The sequence below is a fragment of the Megascapheus bottae genome, chromosome 6 (assembly GCF_031878675.1).
Source record: "Megascapheus bottae isolate mThoBot1 chromosome 6, mThoBot2.hap1, whole genome shotgun sequence".
NCBI classification, from domain to species: domain Eukaryota; kingdom Metazoa; phylum Chordata; class Mammalia; order Rodentia; family Geomyidae; genus Megascapheus; species Megascapheus bottae.
The window spans coordinates 4,851,120-4,866,395 of record NC_143514.1 but is presented as its reverse complement, the minus strand read 5'-3'; the positions used below and the strand labels follow the sequence as shown (position 1 = coordinate 4,866,395).

Sequence of the window (15,276 nt, the reverse complement as noted above, 5' to 3'; positions counted from 1 at the left end):
CCAAACAGCAAAGAAAGGACATGGATATTTATAAAAACACACAAAAAAGATAACCACCTCTGAAATTCCTTCACATTTCTACTGATCATGTTGGTATGCTAAATATGTTCATTATTTCTGCAATCAGTAGTATACAGCACAAATGCAAGTTGAATAGCTTGGAAAAGGAAGTAGCTTTTTTTATCACCAAAGTAAAATGAAAAATAAGTCCTTGAGGGTTTTGTTTAACAGCTGGCAGCTCATGATGGGGAAGGCAACGAGTACCTGCAGCTTAGAAGCTGGAAATTATTTAGAAACAAAATCTCCTTGATTGCTTCCAGTCCTGATGTGCTTCTAAGGGGCAGCCAAGTGGAATGTTATTCAGAGAGGTGTTTTGTAATTGTGGAGTACATGTGTGTGCCTGGGTGTATGTTTTGTACATTGTTTTGAGTCAGGATCTTGCTACTCAGCATAGGCTGGCATCAGATTTACTCTCTTTATAACTCAGGCTGACCTAAAAACTCTTGATCCTCACGCCTCATCTGGGATTACAGGCATCAACTGAGTGGTAACACGTATGTATCTAATTCTGCTTAGTTTGTTTTCATGAAAATAATTAAGCCCATGACCAAGAAAAAAAAAAGTGTTTCCTAGGTGATAGTGGCTACTCAGGAGGCTGAGATCTGAGGATTGTGGTTCAAAGCCAGCCTGGGCAGGAATGTCCAGTGCCCAGGAATGACAAAAAATAAAGTGTTGCCCTTTAAGGAGAAACATTTTGGAAAATGAGTTGTTAAATAAACTTTTTTTTTTTTTTTTGTGGGTCATGGGGCTTGAACTCTAGGCCTGGGCACTGTCTCTGAACTCTTCAGCTCAAAGCTACCTCCTTTCCCTTGAATCACAGCCCTACTTCTGGTTTTTTAGTGATTAATTATGGATAAGAGTCTCATGTTCTTTAGTATCTGGCTGGCTTTGAACTATGATCCTCAGATCTCAGCTTCCTAGGATTACAGGTGTGAGCCATCTCACCCTGGCTTTAAAAGAACTCTTTTATATAGGAATTGAAATAAGTCTGCATTTAGATTTTTATTTTAAATATTTTTTCTCCCTTTATACTCAATACTTACTATCCTAAAATCTCATTGTTTCTTCATTTTCTTCCCTGGACTTTTTTCTTTTTTTCAGTTGCCTACTAAACTTTAGCGCCTGAGTCACCCATAGGCAGGCAGACTGTGTCTTCAACTGCAGTCATCACCTTACTCCATTGTTGGCCCTGTGGCCCAAAATAGGGTGGTAACTGGTGGTTGCATGCTGGCTCTCCCAAGTCTGATGGGGAGTCCCTCTGTGGAATGCCCAAGAACCTACTCTAAGAGCTTCTGCTGGGAATGTGATGGGAGCAGGTTTGCAGGTACTCCCCCCTCTCTCTTCCATGCTGTTGTCTCTTTCTTACTTATGCCCTAGAGCAGAAATCTAACTGTTCTCTTCTAAGTGAGCCCTCAAAGCTGCTACCAAAGTGGCAGAATCCAGTCTCCACATTGATAATTTCACGCGGATCACATCATGTCATTCTTGTCAGAATTACTTGGGGCTTGGTACTCCATGTTCAAAGAACTAAATACTACTATAAAATACTAGGCTTGAAACTGCTGGAGCCTGGTCTGAAGTCCTTATGATCTGGACCTACAGGTCCTTAAGCTTTCATAAGAGGTTCATCAGAGAACAGTGCTCAGTCAGAACACTTAAAATGAAGTTGTAAAACCCTGTTTATGTTAATAATTAGTCATGATTCAAAGTGAAACAGAAAGATGAAAACAGAGTCACCAGTCCTGGAATGTTAACTTTAGAAAGAGCTTTTGGCCAGCCCAACTTTCCTGTTCTTTCCTTCCCCATCTCTTTCATCAGCCAGTACTTGGTCTCATTTTCCTTCGGAGTTTATTCTGAATATCTTGGTGGTAACTCTCACAGCACTCCTCTGGTTCAGATCCTGAATGACTGTGATGGGGAGAATCCCTAATTCCTTGCCATCTTTCTCCCATCCCTGTCCCCTCACTTCATTTACCAAAATAATTGCCTCACTTTTTGACTCTAGTGGCTCTCAATTGGGGCCTTACTCTTCATCCTGGAATCTCAAATGTACCTCTACCTCATTTATTCTATATTTATACTGTGCACAATCCCTCCTTGGCGGGCCTGGCTGCCTCCTCGCTCGCTCACCGTTGCTCTCCAGTGAAGCCTTCAGTAGAAGTCTTGAGACACACTGTCCATGCCACTCCTCCATTTCTAACTGCAGCCTTTAGCCTTAGGGTGACAGCTTTGAGTGGATGGAGAAACTCTACTTGGTGTTGAGTTTTAGGCTCAGTTCCTGCTCACTAACCTTGTGTCTTTCATCATTTTTATTTCCTCCTCCTCCTCTTCCTCCTTTTACTAGGACAGAGAGAGAGAGAGAGAGAGAGAGAGAGAGAGAGAGAGAGAGAGAGAGAGAGAGAGAGAGAGAGAGAGAGAGAATGAATAAAATCCAAGTGTAGGGCCTTATGCATTTTAGACAAGTTTATCCATAAAACATTTTTTTCAGGCTGGGAATGTGGCTTACTGGTAGAGTGCTCGCCTGGCATACACAAAGCTCAGTACCACATAGACAGAAAAAGCTGGTAATGGTGCTGTGGCTCAAGTGGCAGAGCAGTAGCCTTGAGCAAAAAGTGTCCAAGGACAATGCCCAGGCTGGGAGTTCAAGCCCTAGGACTGGCAAAACCAAACCAAGCCAAACCATTTTTTTTTTTTATCCTCTAAGCTGGTATTCTTAAAGTTGAAGACATGACTTACATACGTGCTTATGGAAAAATGGTTAAATGTACTTCAAAACATTATACTGGTGTTCATGGTTATTCAGTTAATACTATTTGATTCTGTCTTGTATTTTATTATGAAGGTGATAAAAGGGTTACAGTTATATAAGTTAGAGTACATTTCTTTTTGGGCAGTGTCACCTCTTCCCTTGCTTTCTTTCAGTTTTTCTCTCCCAACCCTAGACACCAGGTGCTTAGTGCAATTCAGTGTCGTGTCTAATGATCACCACTGCTGCATTTGTTCACCTTTGTCCTTCCATTCTGTGCCACCTTACCCTCCCCAAAGCAGATAGTGAACAAACAAGACAAAAACATCAACAAAAAACCCTTTGGATTACATTTCCTGGATTTCAAGTTAATTTATTATTATTATTATTTTTTTTTTTTTTTTTTACCAGTCCTGGGCTTGAGCTCAGGGCCTGAGCACTGTCCTTGGACTTTCTCAAGGCTAGAGCTCTACCACTTGAGCCTCAGCACCACTTCCGGTTTTTTCTATGTATGTGGTACCGAGGAATCGAACCCGGGTCTTCATGCATGCTAGGCAAGCACTTTAACCACTAGGCCAAACTCCCGGCCCCCTATTATTATTATTATTATTATTATTTGAGTCCTGGGGCTTGACATTGGTCCGGGCGCTATCCCTGAGCTCTTTAACTCAAGGCTACCACCCTACCCTTGAGCCAAGCCCCACTTGCCGTTTTCTAGGGGTTAATTGGAGTCTCAAGTTCTTTTGCTCTTGAGCTGGCTTTGAACCTTTATCCTTAGATCTCAGCCTCCTGAGTAGCTAGGATTATAGGCGTGAACCACAGTGCCTGGCTGCATGTGTGATCAGATGCACATAGGCATTACACCTTTGTGTTCCTCTTCTAAAAGTATCCTCCTCTGGTCTCACTGTATGTGAATGCCTAGAGTCGTGTATAATTTTCCATGTTCCAGTACATATTAGATCTAACTTCCCCATATGAGAGAAAACATGCTTTGTTTGTCTCTCTGAGCGTCGACTATTTGATTCTTGATTATCTAATTTCATGTCCCTTTATTTGTTTTGTGTCTTTCCCATCTTCCTAACTTCTATGAGTATTCAAGTGTAGACATAATAAAGTACACTTTTTAAAAATTTAGGATCTCACATATATTAGGCCATTACTCTATCACTTGAGCCATGCTCCCAGCCCTTTTTGCTTTTTGTTTTTTCAGATAGGATCTTGATTTTATGCTCAGGCTGGTCTGGACAGCATTCTTCCTTTTTACTCTTCTCACGTAGCTGAGATAGTAGACATGTGCCACCATACACAACTTATATGGGTTGCAGTAGAGTCTCAGGAACTTTATGGTCTCACTGCCTGGGAATGTGGATCTTTCCAGTCTCTTCTTCCTGTGTACTTACAGTTGCAGGCATCACCACCCCAGCCAAAATACACTTTTTTGTCTCGTTAAGTCTGTAACATACTAAATAGTGGATTTTCCCAGTTAAAATATATTAGTTAGTGCAATTTGTGCAATTTTCAAATTTGCACAGTTGTGCCAATTTGTACTAAAACGAGAGTAAGGTGTAGATATTTGGTAAGGTAAATGACAGAGTAAACATTAGAGGGTACCCAGAGAAAATATGACAAATGAGAGGATGAGCCCACTTCAGTGGTCTTCTAGGGGTCCAGAGTCATTTTCTGGGTTGGGCCTTGAGGCAGGGCGTTCCTCCTGTTTTCGCAATCCTGGCTTGCTTTGGAGTGGCACAGTCCTGCCACTGAGCAGCTTTCAAAGATTCAGTAACTTCAGCAGTGTGGCTGGCATACTTGAAGTGTGTGTCTACTGATACCTGTATACATCCTGTGTTTATGGGTAGAGTAGGGGGAATGGTTTCCAAACATTAAATTCTGTTCTGACGTGCAGTAGCAGAGGTTCTGCTTAGTGTTTGTGCAGTTAATTGAGGCACTCATCCATCACTTGCTAAAGTCATAAATAGTCATGAAGTCCATAGTTTGCATGCATAAGCCAGCACTTCCATATGGTAGGGAATATTCATAAAAGTGGTAGACTGTATATAACATTAAACTTAATCCTGCTTAAAAAAAAAAAGAATAAAACTTAGTGAATTCAGTGTATTCCTAGGCTTCGTTTATACCCAGACCCTGGGAAGAAATGATATCACACTGAGACCAGATACTCATGATTCTGAGCAGTGTCTATTTTAGGAGTCAAGTTAACAGTATCAAGTTCTGGACAAAAAAATTTAGTATTTTCTGGGTACTGGTGGCTCAAGCCTGTAATCCTTGTTACTCAGGAGGCAGAGATCTAAGGATTGAAGGTCAAAGCCAGCCTGGGTAGGAAAGTCTATGAGACTTTGTCCCCAATTAACCACCATAAATCTGGAAGTGGAGCTATGGCTCAAAATGGTAGAGCACTAGCCTTAAGCAAAAAATCTCAAGGACAGTGCCCAGGCCCTGAGTTCAAGTCCTTGATCACCCCAACCAACAAAAGTCTCTTAGGTGCTTGTATTATAACTTTTACTGTGCCTAGATTTCCTGTTTTTGATTAAAAAGCAAACTAATCAGCCAGGTGCTAGTGACTCATGCCTGTAATCCTAGCTATTCAGGAGGCTGAGATTTGAGGATCAAGGTTGGAAGCCAGCGTGAGCAGAAAAAGTCAGTGAGATTGTCTCTAGTGAAAAAGCCAGCTAAGAAAACAGTGTGAGGCTTTGAGTTTAAGCCCTAGTACTGATGCATGTGCACACACTACACAGACACAGACACACAGACACCCCCCCCACATACACACATACCTTTATTTATGTGCACAAAATAATCAAGCATGTAATACAGGTCCTATTCTTAAGGAGTTTATACTTTACAGTGGAATTTGGTATATGACAATAACCCAAGCAAAGCAATTGGGAGACATGGATTTTGGCCTGTCACCTAAAAAGTGAGAGATAATTTTGCCCAAAGCAAGTTATTAAAAGTTGCAATTGTTTTCTGTCAGAGTGATTCACTAGCATGGAAATGATAGGTCAACCTTTCTTGGGAGTGAGTGATCATATTTCAAATCAGTTAGACCTGCTGACATTTGCATAACAGATGGGGGCAATAGCCAAACACCAAAATAAAGACTTATGCATCTGAAATTCTCTTACAACTGCTTTGATGAGAGTGACGTTGTTTCTAAGGGAATGGTTTTTTTAAATGGAATTTCAATCATGTTGCAGCTAATTTCAAATGTTTTCTTTCATTTTACTTGGCTTTCAGTGTCATCAGTTATTTGCTTTCACTTCCTGGTTTGTCCACCCAAGCTTGTTGCTGGAAAATATTTCTATAACATGTTAATGGGAAAATAAAAAACAATAACAAAAAAATAAAGCTTGTTTTTTGCAAGGGATGGATATACTTTGGTTAGATTCAGATTTGTTTCATGAGTTAAGTCTTAGAGGGGAAAAAAAAAAAAACAACCCACTAACCCCTAACCTGGTAACTCAGTTGCTTAACGTCTAAAAAAAAACCAAGTTTTTTTGGCACTGAAATGATGTTACATTGTGGTGAAATGATCTGTTCACAAGACTGTTTGATTAGGCACCAGGTTGAAACAAATGAAATGTTAGTCCATAATTAGAATAATTGTAATTTGATTTTAATCAGAGGATTGATTGCATGATGAGTAACATGATATCTGATGAGTTTTCCACTGTCCAGGATATTCTTAAATTAAAGGCTTCACATGACCAGTGATAGATTTGGTACTCTTTTGTGTGTAAATTTTAAATGACTATTCTTATGCATGAAATATTTGGCTATTCCAAAGATTATATTTTTATTTGTGAAATTAACTACATCAGTGAAATCATTTCTCATTTGAAAAAGTCAGTTAAGACATTCAGGAAGAGCCTGCTTCCTCAAAATCTAATTGCTTTGTCCACTTGCATCATTTCACTAGGTAATTTGCAGATTTGTTTTTTTTAATAGCAGAACTATGTTGTTACTTGGAATTTTAAGTTTGAAGTCCATTGATGTTTTGTTTCTTGCAATAATCAGTATACTCTAATATGAAATTAGACTTCTGCTTTCATCCTTGATGAATTTTTCGTAATATTTTCAAAGGAATCAGCCTGATATGTAATTGTACATTCCTAAGGAAAATTTTCTTCTGTCACTTCCTTGGTTAGATACCTTCAGTGACCTTTAACTGTTTGTATGATCAAGTCTAAATTCCATTCTGCTCAGAAAAATTTTTAATTTTTTTTTCTTTTTTGTGGGTCGTGGGGCTTGAACTTGGGCGCTGTCCCTGACTTTACCTCAAGGCTACTGCCCTTACCCCTGGGTCTGGGTGCTATCCCTGAGCTCTTAAGCTCAAGGCTGTTTCCCTACTCTGGAGCCCAGCCCCACTTCCCATTTTCTAGAGGTTAATTGGAGATAAGAGTGCCCAGTCTGGCTTTGAACCTTGAACCTTGATCCTCAGATCTCAGCTTCCTGAGTAGCTAGGATTATAGGCATGAACCACTGTGCCTGGCAATTTTTGTTAATTCTTAAAGGAATATTTTCACCCAATTAATGCTCTGGGCCTAAACTGTGTCCTCAGAATTCATAGGTTGACACTTCAATCATTATTTAATATTAGCCCTAATCTGTTTTCTACCATTATCCATAATTTCTATCTTTTTTTTTTGGTTCTGAGTCTGGGGCTCAAGCTCAACACTTGATGCTTTTGTTAATTGGCTAGCGCTCTAGGAATTGAGCTGTGTCTCACACCCTATACAATTTATCTCAAAATTCCACTCAACCATATATCTGCTTGTTAATTCCTTGAAGTCACTTTCTGCTTTGTCCTCTTCTCTTCTTTGTTTTATTCCTTCCCATAAAATGCTGTCTACCCCATGATGAACCCCTCCCTTTTTCCCTGTCCCTTCACCTCACCTGTGCACCTCTGTGGTGCAACACATAACTCCTACACAGCAAGCATTACTGAATATGCCTGAAGATGCAACTGAGCAGGGGGCCAGAGGCATGAACCTGTCATTCTCCCTACTCAGGAGGCTGAGATCTGGTGATTACAGTTCTAATTCAGTAGAGACCAATGCATCTTTAAGAGGTCATCTCCACTTAACCAGCAGAAAATGGGGTTGGAGGTGTGGCTCAAGTGGTAGAGCATCAGCTTTAATTTAAAAATACCATAGTAGCCTAGGTAGACCTTGAATTCAAGCTGTGTAATAATACACAGACACACACTCACACATGCACATGCGTAGGTATGTGCACATGACACAACTGTGAATCCATCGTTAATCCTTGTTATATTTGCTAGATCTGAATGCGACACCTTCCATGTGTCATCATGTTACCTAACTTTCAATGAATCTAAATCAGAAAAAGATTAAATTCCTAACTTCCCAAGCTAACACTCCAAATATGTTATCAGAAATTTAGGGCAGCTGAGTTGATCTCATTTCTTGTATTCAGCAAGAGAATAATTCAGGAAAGATTTGGACATAAGTAAAAGTGATAAAAAAGCATTTTTTGTTTTTGTTTTTTAAAGATATAGGTCAGAAGCCAGGTGTGGTGGCTCAACCCTGTAATCCTAGCTATTCAGGATGCTGAGATCTGAGGATCGCAGTTCAAAGCCAGCCTGGGCACTAAAGACCATGAGAGTCTTATCTCCAATTAACCACTAGAAAACTGGAAGTGGGGCTGTGGTTCAAGGGGTAGGGCGGTAGCCTTGAGCTGAAGATTTCAGGGATTTCTGTGATTTCAGGGATTGTTGACAACTGTTGTCCAGTTGGACACAGGATGCAACATTGCTTTTTGTACCTTCTTTTTTGATGATCTGTCTCTGCCAGAACACAAGTGTGTGAGACCTGGAGTCCTCTCCTCTCTACCTCTGTTCAACTCACACTGATGAAGATATTGTAATTCCTGGATGAGTAAAACTTTTCACAATAAAAACAGACGATGTTGTTAAATAAAAATAGGAAACTATTTGAGTATAGGTTTGGGAAGGGGAAAGGAAATAGGAAAATACCACACCATTAGCTTTCTTGGCACAGTCTTTCTGTGTTTCAAATTTGATTGCTTGATCCACTCTTTACAAAGGAGAAACTAATAAAGTCACTGACAATAGATCATGCATGGCGCCCAGCTGAACTGTTCCTGAGCCATGACCAAGCTCTACCCTGACTTAGATGTCTTGTGTTAACACTTCCAAATGGAGAATATGGCTTCTGCCTCCTGGAAAGCCTTCAAAACTAAAATTCTCTTCCCTTGCTGTCTGTCACCTAGTGGAGGCTTTGAGTCCTGTTGAGCTCTGAAGCAGAAAGACAGCCTACTGTGCAGAATAGCTGCTGCCTGCCACCTTTGGAATTTGGATCTTCTTGGTTTCTAAGGAAACAGAGGGGGAGGTTCTTTAAGAAGCCTTACCCTTGACTGGGCACCAGTGACTCATACCTGTTATCCCAGCTACTCAGAAAGCTAAGATAAGAGAATCCTGGTTCTAGGCCATCCCAAATAATCAGAAAGAAAACAGGACTGGAGGTGTGGCTCAAGTGGCAGAGTACCAGCCTTGAGCTGTAAAAGCTTATTGAGAGTTTGAGGCCTTTAGTTCAAGCCTTAGTACTGACACAGTGCAACAAAACAACAAAAAGAAGTGTCATCTTCTGTCCCAAATTATTCTTAGTAATATATGTGGCTGAATGAAAGCTCTCGTCTCTAATGGGATTTGATGGAGCCTTTGGTCTCCACTGAAGGATTTAGGGACCTTTGAATGCCACACGGAATTTGGAAAATTGAAGGGAAGATTATAAGTAGTTTTTTGTTCTTAGCAAAGAGATCTAATTTTAACTTTGTGTGTGTGTGCGTGTGCCATTAATATGCAGTAGCAACTTTTGCATGCTAAACCCATGGGGCATAATGATTAGCATGATCTATTCAGACCAGACCTAAGAGAGCTTATTGTTTGGAAAGAAATAAGCTGGTAATGGAGAATTCCTCCTAGGTGGGTGGTAGAGGCCATTCGAGGAAGGAACAGAGAGCTCACTGCCAAAAAGGACATGAAGGATTTAATGGACTGCCTGGCTTTGAAGGTGAGTTTGACTTTCGAAGTGAATGTCTTGAAATGAGAATTAGCTCTCCTGGGGAACTGTTTATGTAGCTCCTTACTATGGGTAATGTAACCAAGAATATGGTCTTTGCCCGAGTTCCATGGCCCAGGGTGCCTGACGGCCTTGGAGATTCTAGATAGGAATATCATTAACAGAAGATGCTCATACTGAGTTCTCTTCAGCTTTCATTAGTTTGACCAAAGGAAATGACTCATATCAGGCCCCTAGACAGCTTCACAGTGGGGTTTGCCCCAGACAAATCAATTGAAGCATTCAAAAGTTGGAAATTTGCAGTCATTAGTGGCCTCTGATTAGTTGTGCCTGCAAAATGACATGTCTATAAAAATTCTTCAGGTGGTTTTCATGTTCGTGGTTGTGTGCTAGTGCTAGGTCTTATTGGAGTGACAGGAAAGCTATTTTACCACTGCCACCACCCCATCCCACTCCAAGTCCCCTGCCTTATGCATTTCTTCCACTTGGCTGGTTGTGAGTTACATCTTTTTATAACAAGCAGATATCAGTGGGTTTGTTGTTTTTGTTTTGTCAGGCATGGGATTTGAACTCGGGGCCTGGGCACTATCCCAAAACTTTTTTTGTTTTTACTCAAGATTGGCACTCTACCACTTTGAGCCTGAGCCAGAAAGCCATTTCTGGTTTTCTGGCCTTTAATTGGAGATAAGAGTCTAACAGAGTTTCCTGTCCAGGCTAACTCTGAACTGTGATCCTCAGATCTCAGCCTCCTGAGTAGCTAGGATTACAGGTGTGAGCCACCAGTACTGGACCCAGATACCAGTTTTCTGGAGTGAAGGTGTGGCTGAAGTGGTGCCAGCCATGAGCCTAAAATGACCTGTTTCTCCTGCACTTTGTCAGTCTAGTGAATGATCAAACTTGAGATTGCAGAACTCCTACATTTGCAGTCTGTCAGACAGAAATCAGATAGCTTAGATACTAAAACTGCCTTCCTGCCAAGTGAAGTTATAGGAAACCTGTGGGATCTGAAGCTGACTCCAGGTGGTTAGCACAGTCTGTAGGAGAGCCAGTTAGTGTGCTGCATACCAAATACTTCTCCACTCCAGCTAAGGAACAAATGAAAACCAGTGGTTTTGACCACCAGTTGCCATTAACCAAGTCAGAAATGGGAAGCACTGATTTAACACCAAGGTGAAACTGAACCTTTAGTGACACACTAGCTAGCTCTTTCAAAGCAGATTTGTCTTTTCTTTAATGCTGTTGCCCAGTGCTTTGTGTCCTTTCTACTTGGGAAAATAGAAGCTTCTAGGAACCGCAGCAGTGGCTTGTTTGAATGTTTTCAAAAATTCTCTCTGGGTTAAACAAGTAGGTGGCTGAACTATACCACCATTGTGACTAGAGCTTGTGGGAAGTGTTTGTGTCTCTCTCCCTCTCTCTCCCTCTTCCTCTCCTCTTCCCTCTCTCTCTCCCTCCCTCCTCTCTCCTTCTCCTTTCTTTCCAAGCCTCCAGCTGACAGATCATACACCATCTATCTGTGCAAGGTAGATTCAGAGGTATTTGGAACTTAGGTTGCTGTTTAGTCACAGTGAACGAGATTACTGACATTCTGTATCTGGTTCCTGTAATTCTACTTGGACCCCTGGGAATCTAGATCTATTTGAAAAGTGCCTTTTTTTTTGTGGGTCATGGGGCTTGAACTCTGGGCCTGGGCACTGTCCCTGAGCTCTTCAGCTCAAGGCTGCTGCCCTATCACTGGGCCTGGGCGTTATGCCTGACCTATTCAGTTCAAGGCTACTGCCCTACCCTTGATCCAAGCTGTACTTCCCATTTTCTAGAGGTTAATTAGAGATGAGTCTCAGGTCCTTTTGTGCCTGGGCTGGCTTTGAACCTTAGCCTCCTGAGTAGCTAGGATTACAAGTGTGAGCCACCGTGCTGTGCCCGGCTGAAAAGTTCCTTTTGACTTTGTAGTAGAATTTCAGTGTTATGGGTATCAATGACCTTGCCACACTTGCATTTTTGTTTCCTTGGAATCAAAGTTGTGTAAATAATGCTCATTTCCTGATTAGTTTTGTTTCAATCTAAGAAATGTCCCTAGATCAAAGACACCTCTTCTGAAATCATTTCAACAGCGAAAGAATTGGCTTTCTTTTGAGAGTTTCCCTTTCCATTTGCCACTGTAATGACTTCCACGTGTTTCCACAATATTTGTTTTACCAATAATGTCAGATCTTAGGCCAGTAGATGATACTTTAAAGCTGAGAAGATGGAGGCCTGGATCAAAGCCCATGCAGATGGAAGCGGAGGCAGGCCTGGGACTCTGCCACTAGCGGAGAGCCAGCCACTGCTGGGGGGAGCGGAGAAGAGAAGCAAGACAACTCAGTTAACTCTGGGCCCTCAGGGGTTTCAAAACCAAAGATAGAATACTATATAAATTGTGTGAGTTGCATTTACCTAAAGCAGCCCTAGGACATGTACAGACAGCAGATCTGCCTCTGTCCACCCAGAAATGGCCATCAGCAGAGCACTGCTGACCAGGGACTCAAGAAAACTAATAGTGAGCACAGGCAATAGATGGATATAGAGCCAGAGTTTTTTCTACATGCAGATAGCATTGACCCAAACTGTATCAAAATTGTGACACAGGCCATGGGCTGAGATGGACCTCACTTCACTTGTGGTGTGCTCATGTCCCCAGTGAGGCTATTCAAGCTGTTTCCATGAAATGGTTATGTCCTATGGCCGGCCCAGGCGTGGGAGTGGATGAAATCCTAGCAATCCTGGGAAGGAACTTCCAAGAGCCTCTTTTATTAAGGCAAACGCCAGAGAAGCTGGTCTATTTCTCACAACTTTGGCAGGTCTCCCAGTGCCAAACCTTAGAAAGAGACATGGTATTGACCTTTGCTTGTGGCTCAGTGCTGGTTATTCTCCTTGGCTAGAACATCTCATCACATTACCCGCCGCCGCCTCCCCCTCTCTCTACAGAGAGGCAGAACAGCTGTTGCATTATTAAGTTCACTTTCAGTTATATGGCTCTCTACCTTTCTCAACTCATGCTTTTTAGGTGAGTATTTAGACCAGACATATCCAGAAAGCAAGAATGTAACAAAAAACAGTCCTGTAAAATACAACAGTTTTAGTTAGGTGATATGGCATTCATTTATCAGAGCATTTCATTAGGTATCGTAAGAAGAAAAGCATGTAAAATGTTATATATGGATAAAATTGGCTTGTTCATGTTATTAAACCGATGAGTCAGTATTTCTCTGTATGGGGTTATTTAAGTATTCTTGCATGGAATCCTTGCTCTGGCTTTCTATCATGTCAATCTTAATTACTTAATAGGCAGGCAGAATGCACGAAGCCCTTGCTGATTCTATTTTGCTGGATGCATACTGAACAAATGAGCTGGGAAAGCAACACGGACCTCTTTTTTTAAATTGTCTTATTTTTGTCTACAAGATGAGTGATAGCTTTGACAAAAGGAGAGAGACATTGCATTCTATATAAAACTCATTTTTAATATAGCTTTTGGAGAGGCATGTAGCAGATGGCTCTTAGTCAGAGCTGGTGCAAATTCTGGGTTTGCTTATGAATTTGAACAAGTTTTAGTGTCTTTCTGATCTCCACTTTTCCCACCTTCAGAGTTGAGATCATGTGAGGCTCACTTTACCCAGCACACAGCAAATGTGTTTCTTTCTATCTCCCATTACCGTTTGCGCTCCCCAGATGATGGTTGAGATGCTGTTGTGTGTCCAGGCCTATCCTGCACATTCAAGAACTTCTAGGAGCATTTAACCAGTTATTTGTAATAGGTTTAAAAGCAATGTTACATCAGCGCTCCCCTAAATGCTAATGGAGCATGATGGTTGGAGTGATGACTGATTTAAGGGGAACAAGTTGGGTAGAAGTATTCATTTTAAATGGTGAATGTTAGACCTTTGTATTTCATGGTCAAAAGTGAGCTCAAGCTAACAATGGGCTGATTTGAATGCATGGCAACTTGATTTTTGTCATTTTATAAAGTGTGCTGTAGCAAATATGGCATTCTTTACAGTGATGACTATCAGCAGGGACTGGTTTTATGAGACTGTCTTTAGAAAGACATGCAAGATTGTCACTTTATCATAGTTCATAGAATTGTGGAAATACATTATTTATGGAGGCAGGCCCCTAAGGAGACAAGAAAGGTGCTTGCCCTTTAGAATTGGTGGACTAGGAGGAAGGCAGAGTGGACATCTAATTATTACTAAATACAGGAGAGAGCACTCTTCTTGTTTGGATAATGACCTGCTTTTCCATCTCACCATTCTTCCAGTTGCATTAAAAGGCTAACCTGTGCACAAGAATAATTGTGAAATCGTAATTCAGTAAGATAATAAGGTCATTTAGGAATGCTGTAGCCTTTATCCAGTGGTCCAGCACAAATTCAGAAATGACTCAAAGTCATTACAGTGCAGCCAGTCACAGTGAAATATGAGAACCGACAGCAGTTCTGCATTTAGACTCGTGAGATGTCATGGTTAGTGGATAAGTTGACAAGTATGAATTTTTCTTCCTTCTTCCTGAAGGCTTAGTCTCCGCTGAGCTCTACACCTGCTGTGGGGTGATGAAAATGCTTGGGCTTTGTCCCACCCACTTTCTTTGCCACCCTTCCTGGTTCACCATCCTTGCTATCAATTCTGCTCACAGTCTTCGTGAGAGACAGGCCCCTCTATAACTCCTGGTTCCTAAGTAATGAAATTGAATTGATGTTACTTACCAGAGTCTTTAGAAGGTTCCTGCTCTAACTTAGTGCATCATTCAACAATGACCTACTTAATATCCATGGCGCAAACAGAACACAATCAGACATGGGAGCACCTTAGGTGGCTCTGGGCAGGTGAAGATCGAATACCACTTAAGACTGTTCTTTCAGTATTGATCACATCTGTAAGAGAAGAAAATCAAGAACACTATGCAGAAAGGGAAGCAAACGAGCTCTCTAATTTTCTCTTATGCAACTTCTGGAGATCTTAACTGAGCAGAAGGAACTAATAGCCAGATTTCTTACATTTCCTTCCAGTTACTTACATACTCTCTAATCCAGCCTGAAAAGACACATGGAGAGAGATCCCTGGGAATACAGATGAATAAGATCCTAGCTGAGCCCTAAGGGAGTTTGAAACAGTCACTTAGTATACACCATAAAACAGTATCAGATGATTATCCCAAAGTGTGTCCCAGGGACACAAAGGAGGCTTCTGATGACCAGAGCATCTAGTAGAGGTCATGGAGGTAATTCTATAAGACCACAGGGAGGAATGGAAGGTGAAATGGATGTGCCTATTTTATGTTCTTGGTTTTGAATATTCCATCCTGGTAAGATTTTTGATTTTACACAACCTAAATACCCCACAGAAGGTAGAACCA

At 41.3% G+C, this 15,276-nt stretch overlaps 1 protein-coding gene across 3 annotated transcripts in view; it reads left to right on the top strand.

The window, feature by feature from the left end:
* The window catches only part of Lrrc8b (leucine rich repeat containing 8 VRAC subunit B), a 54,720-nt gene that overhangs the window by 17,636 nt on the left and 21,808 nt on the right, over nt 1-15,276 (top strand). The window contains exon 2 of one of the 3 annotated variants that reach the window (XM_090334131.1): nt 9,792-9,879. The exons of the other annotated variants lie outside the window; for them this stretch is intronic. The gene's annotated coding sequence lies outside the window, so the exon portion shown is untranslated. The remainder of the gene's footprint in view (nt 1-9,791; nt 9,880-15,276) is intronic. 3 annotated transcript variants of the gene reach the window in all.